This window comes from Rutidosis leptorrhynchoides, chromosome 6, assembly GCF_046630445.1.
Source record: "Rutidosis leptorrhynchoides isolate AG116_Rl617_1_P2 chromosome 6, CSIRO_AGI_Rlap_v1, whole genome shotgun sequence".
Lineage (NCBI taxonomy): Eukaryota > Viridiplantae > Streptophyta > Magnoliopsida > Asterales > Asteraceae > Rutidosis > Rutidosis leptorrhynchoides.
In genome coordinates, this window is record NC_092338.1 from 344,100,178 (window position 1) to 344,107,423 (window position 7,246).

Below are 7,246 nucleotides of genomic sequence, written 5' to 3' on the forward strand. Positions count from 1 at the left end.
ATATATATATATATATATATTTACGTATATATTGAGAGAGAGATAGATATTGATGATGAAAAATGATCAGAATTCGGTTGGCTTTATAGGGAATTGCAGAATTTGGGGCTCCGCGACTCGCGGCTCTTTTTGCCTTCAAACTCCGCGAGTCGCGGAGTTTGTAAATACAGCTCACACAATTTGGAGTCTTTCTTGCCGACGGTTTTTATTTATTTATATAATATATAAATAATTATAAGAATTATTTAAATATTATATTATATTTATGTGCATAGTTGACTTGTAATTTTTAGTCCGTTGCGTCGAGCGTTGAGAGTTGACTCTGGTCCCGGTTCCGGATTTTCGAACGTCCTTGCGTACAATTTAATATCTTGTACTTTGCGTTTTGAATCTTGTACTCTTGTAATTTCGAGACGTTTCTTATCAATAATTGGAACCTCTTTGATTGTATTTTGTACTTTTGAGCTTTTTGGTCGTTTGCGTCTTCAATTCGTCGAATCTGTCTTTTGTCTTCACCTTTTATTATTTAAACGAATATCACTTGTAAATAGAACAATCGCAAATAAAAGCTTGTCTTTCTTGAGGAATAATGCTATGAAATATATGTTCGTTTTTAGCATTATCAAATATTCCCACACTTGAGCGTTGCTTGTCCTCAAGCAATATCGTCTTGAAATACTAGAATCACTTCTTTATTCTTCACACTTTGTACATCAGTGATTTCTATACAGCGGTATAAACAATGGTAGTAACGATATGGTTTACAGTCCCACATGACTATAAAAATTTAGATCCATTAAGGAAATTGGATCTTTATGAAAACATTTGATCTTTTGAAAATTGAATCTAGTTTTTACCCTAGATAAGTTTTCCGGAATAACCCTTCACCGGTGTTTGCAAAATATTTTTGTGGGTTTGGTGGGTTTCAGATTTGAAAATTTTAGCTCAAAACTTATGGTTTTGTGTTACCCACTTGCTAACCTTGTATTTGGAAAGCAACACATCCAGTTTACTTGTCCCGTATATTACCTTTCGGTAAACTACCGTCCGGTTGTAAAGGAAAGCGTTGAACAAGCAACTGTTAAGGCAATGTCCCCTGACATGCTTTTAATTATGGTCTATAACGTGTCGGACGTAATTACTATCCTTTGTAGGAGCAATAGTAAAGCTCACCCTTATGATTTTTCGGTCTGGCACAAGGTCCTGTCTTTGACCACTATGCAACCACCGTTCTTACGGTTGACACCCGATTTGGTTCAGGTGACCTAATGAATTCCAGGTGAATTCCTAGGATTTTACGTTCAATGGTAATGAACGCATTGAAAATAGGGTTTTCAGAAAACAAATCGGTTTGTAATTTTGATCAAAATATTTTCTCGTTCAAGCTCGAGTTTAGATATCATTGAATTCCATGAGTTTGAATTCTCAATCTTTAAGGTCAATCTCTAGGATTGAGTAATATCAGGCTTAAAAGCTGATTTTTAATCTTTAAGGAGATTATCCTTTCTGGGGATCTGATTCATTAGTCTTATCCAGCTAATTTGCATGGTGCCCCCCCATTGTACAAGATAAATCCTTCTCATGGTTAGGATAAATCTGACCACTGGGCGACCCTGTTTAATGCTGAGGTCCGTGGATTTCCTGCTGATTTTAGTGATGACTTTTCTAGATTTTTCGTCAACATACAGCTGGTCTGGACGACAACTTCTTGACCTAAATCAAGAAGCGCGTGTCTTTTTCGGAAGACTTTACTTCCTTTTAATGATGGAATTGATTCATCATGTAGATCCATCTTTCTTACAGTAAATCAGGTAAAACTTTTTAGTATAGTCCAAAGCAAAAGTATTTTTAGTTATTTGTACAAAAATATGTGATATATGTTTTGAATAACTTGAAGAATTTTCCCACACTTGGCTTTTATTTTCCTTTTTATTGTCCTCTATTCCATTTTAAATGAATTTTAACATTTTGGTTTATTTCTCAATTTATGTCCTTTCCGAGGTTACAATAATTTCGGTGTTAAAACCTAGTTTTATCGTTCATAAATATGTATAAACATGATTTTGAGTTCATTTAATTGAAAATTTTGAAAATTTTTACTAGAATTGGGTAGTCAGTATATAAGACTAGGGCTGTTCTTTATTATCAGAGAGCACTAGATTCTAATACAACTACTGCTTTACTAGTATTTTAATGGTAACCAAGTGTTTAAGATAAAAATTATAAAATCCGAAAGAATTTAACTCCTTCCCACACTTAAGATCTTGCAATGCCCTCATTTGCAAGAAATCAGTAACAATTTAAATTATTGAGGGTGATTTGTGTGAAAATGATTAAATTTTTACCAAAGTTTCTAAATATATTGGCGTTTGTTTGCTGAATGATAAATGGTGCACATCATTTGTTCATTCCGTCTTGTTGTTATTTCACATATATTTTGCATCTTGTCGTCAAAATTAGTTGCTTTTGCTGAACTTAATGCCAGTCTTTGAAAATGCGTTGTTTTACCCTGTTGTGTACATAAGATAAACTGCAAACATATATACATATTTTTGAAGTTTGGTATATTACCCCACATTCAAAAATTATTAAAATCTAAGAATAAAAGTTAGAAAATTATAAAAACTATTACAATATTAACATAAGTATTAAACGTATCAACATTACAAATTACAAAATAAATAAAAATAAGTAGACTAGGGATGATACTGATACCAATAGGGGTTCCATGCATAACCATAGGTGCTATAAAATGCTTCGGCAGGGTTATACATAGGATACGGTGGTTGCATCTCTATAGACCAGGGATGGAATATGGGTTTTGGAGTAGGAATATAGTTTCTACCTATATGTTGGCAATGAGCTATGATTTGGTTTTGATGAACTTGCCAATCTTCAAATGCTCTCTGTCTAGCATTTTCGTACTCCTGTGAAGCTATAAACCTTTACATTTCTTGCATTTCATTTCCCCCTCCTACATTACCTTGCTGTTGGTTTCTCTCAACCTGTGGATGTCTACCATGGTATTGTACTGCGGCGTTATTTCGCCTCTTCAAAACTTTCGCACTATGGTATACATTTAAACCTATAGTTTCGCGGGGTTCTGGTTCTTCGACTAATAATCCCCCCTGACTTATATCCACACCGAGATATTCAGCAATTAAAGTAATAAAAATACCACCTCCTATTATGCTATGCGGTCTCATCCCCCTAACCATAGCTGATAAATAATAACCCACACAATAAGGTATACTTACAGCGCTTTGTGGGTCTCGAATACACATATGGTAAAACAAATCCTGTTCATTTACCTTTTCCTTGTTCTTACCTCTTTGTGTAATCGAATTAGCTAAAAACCTATGAATTACTCTTAATTTAGCTCTATCTATATCCAAATAAGAGTAATTTTCCCCTTTGAATCGGTGATGGCTTGTCATTTGACTCCATACACCATGTGTATCAAAATTTTCATCTATCTTTCTACCATTTAGTATCAACCCTCTACAATCGGCAGATGCTAACTCCTCAGGCGTATATATACGTAAAGCCTGAGCCATGTCTAGTAAAGACATGTGGCGCATCGAACCTCCTAACAAAAATCTAATAAAAGATCGATCGGTTAAACTAGCTACCCGATCATTTAATTCTATACTACACAACAATTCTTCACACCATACTTTATATACAGGTCTACGCATGGTGAATAAACGTACCCAGTCATTAAAAGTAGAATTACCATACCTCTGTACAAGTAATTCTCTAATTGGCCCGGCCAATTCTACAGCTTCTAATGGTCCCCATTCTATGACCCTAGGCACCTCAACGACTTTAGAATGAAGAGTATGCAAACCCCTTTGGTATTTTGGATAATCTATCCAAAGTCTGTCAAATCTCAGGTTCGGGTGCAAATCTTCCAAGTGCATATCAGAAAATGTCATGACTGGATGAGGTATATCTTGCTTGTAGTAGTTATCCACCTCCTGTTGTTCCGCATTCTCAGCAGGAGCATTGCGAGCTTGGGATGAAGATTCACCCCTTTCAGTCTGCAAAACACATCAAACACAATTTTTGTGCATCCAAATATGCATTAGTGTCAGCAAAATCATCAATCAAAATAATTACAATGACATGATCAATTTATATCAAACTTAAGCTCATTTTCATATTTTCATCAAATCTACACCTTTTCAAATAAGCATATACGAAAATGTTCGCCAAGTTCATAAGCATTCAACTCAAATAACATGTCAAAATAATCATTACTAGCAATTAAACAAGTTTCAAATGGCATTATCTTTCAAAAATCAAGTTCATGAATTTTAGACTTGAAAAAGTCCACTTTAATTTTCAAAATCATGTTTAGGCTCAAAGTTTGGATCATTTAACTACCTAAACATGTTACACTACTTAATTTAGCAACAATTCATGACAAAAATCGGCCATAACCTGTTTATATCAAAAAGTCCCAAATTTGCTCAAGAACACAAACCCTAGATTACTCAAAATTTGAAGTTTAAGGCTTCTAATCATGTTAAATAGCATCAATCTAGGTTATACAAGCATAATACATAAACAATTTAAGCATAATTACACTAAAAAGCATCAAAATCAAATTGGGGAAAAATTGCTCAAGAACACTAATTTTCGGATTAAATGGTGTTTAGATGTAGAAATTTACCGTTTTTCTTGAGTAATTCCTTGATAGCATCCTTCTCAACATGATTTTAGTAAAAGATTTGATGATTAACAGTTAAAAATTGTGATTTTGGGGGTGTTTTTGCGTGTTTTTTCGAGGGTTATTTTCGCAGTTTTTTTTTCCTGTGGTGTGTGGTTTGAAACTGATCAGTTCGTTCAGCTTTATTTTTTTCTGTAATTTGGTCCCTCCGCGACTCGCGGTATTTGGACCCTTCAAACTCCGCGAGTCGCGGAGTTTTTTTTTTTTTTTTTTTTTTTTTATAACATCTTATACTAATTAAAACAATTAAGTAATTAATTTTAAAATTTTGTTTCCCTTGTTATTTAGGACGAGGTCGTTTCGGATCGATGTCCTAGTCCGTCCCTCGACAAAATTTTAAAATTTGTCTTTTTGTAGCGATTGTTTTAAAAGCTAAGATTTTTGGGTTTTTTTAATGTTTTTGGCATACTTTAATTCAATAAGATTAAAAATAATGATAATAAAAATTCTCGTCCCTCCCTTGGGTAAAACAATTTCGGTTTAAAGACCTAGTCTTCAACTTACGACGAATTTTAAAAATCATATTTTTAACTTAATGAGATAAAGTAAATTTTTGTTTTTAAATTCACACAATTTAAATATAAAATTCAAAATTAATATTAAAAATTCACACTAAACTTAAAATTTGAAATGCATAAAAATAAAAATTCATATTTTAAAAAAAATTAAAAATTCACACCAAACTTAATTTAAAAATTCATATTATAAATTCACACCAAACTTATATTAATTTTTCAAATATTTACAATTTTAAATATATTGTTTTTACAAAGTTTACAATATTAATTTAAGATTTAAATATTAATTTTAAAAACATGGTAAAAATAAAATTAAAAATCTTTTTGGCTTTTTATCCCACTTTAATCAATCAAATATTATCAAAAATATGCGCCCCTCTTTTCGGTAAAGTAATTTCGGTTCCAAGACCTAATTTAACTCATGACGAATTTTTGAAATATTTTGGGTTGATTGATTAAAGATATTTATACCTTAAGAATAAACGTTAAATTTCGCAGTGATGTAATAAATTTTTGAATGATATCAATAATTTCGGTCGCCAAACCTAATTTTATTCAATACCAATTTAATACTTTATAGCGAACAAATTAGCGTTTATTATCAAAAGGTTAAAAATAAAAATAAAAATAAAGACTGTACAGACTTACCTGTGAAATAGATTTCTTAGTTATATGATCTATCCCATTCATAAGATAGTCGGTTTAATTGGTTTTCCATGGCTACATAGGCGTAACCTCGAGCATTCAGTGTCTTTTCTTCTAAACATACGAATGGTCCGTCTCTGCATAAAGTAACAAATTCGGTATTTGAATAGGTTTGATTATTTGAACATTTACCTCCATGTGACCATTTTCCGCATTTGTGACATCTTTCTAGGTGTCGTGCTCTCCTTTTCGCTGCGGATTTTGATTTTCCTTTACCAAATTGTAACTTATTATCTTCGCATCTGGATTCTTTTCTAACTCCGTCCATTCTTTCTCTGATTACTGATACTATTTCACTCGGAAGTGTGTCATTATTACGTTTAGTGATCAAAGCGTGTAGCATTAGACCATGGTTTAGTTCACAGGCAGTCTTCATTTTGTAAAAACCTAAAAAAATAAAAATTCAGAATGGGGGGAGAAGACTAGTTCTTTAGGGTCTGCTAGGGAAAGACCATTCGGGTTCCATTTTCGAGAACTACACAAAAACAGACAATCTAACTCTAACAGAAATACATATTATCCTTTAAAGACTTGATTCTCCCCACACTTAGTTAGCTGTGGTGTCGAAATTGTGATTAACTTCGTTGTTAACTTCCATCGGACTATCTATGTAGTGTTTAACTCTGTGACCATTAACTTTAAATTCAATCCCATTTGAATTTATTAATTCTATCGTTCCGTATGGGAAAACTCTTTTGACTATGAATGGTCCAGACCATCTTGATTTCAATTTTCCAGGAAATAGCTTGAATCGTGAATTGAAAAGAAGAACTCTGTCTCCTTCCTTAAATTCTTTTGAACTTCTGATTCTTTTATCATGCCATTTCTTCGTTCTTTCTTTATAGATTAACGAATTTTCGTATGCTTCATGTCTTAATTCTTCTAATTCGTTTAGTTGACTTAATCGTAGACGTCTGGCTTCATGTAAATCAAGATTACATGTCTTCAAAGCCCAAAATGCTTTTTGTTCAATTTCTACTGGAAGATGACATGCTTTTCCATAAACAAGTCTAAAAGGTATGGTTCCAATTGGAGTTTTGTAGGCTGTTCTAAAAGCCCAGAGTGCATCCTCCAATTTAATGGACCATTCCTTCGGATTTGATCCTACGGTTTTCTCTAGAATACGTTTTAAAGCTCGGTTGGTATTTTCAACTTGTCCACTTGTTTGTGGATGATATGCGGTGGAGATTTTATGAGTTACTCCATATCTTTTAAGAACTTTCTCAAGTTGATTATTACAGAAATGAGTACCCCGTTTACTTATTAAAGCTTTCGGTGTTCCAAACCT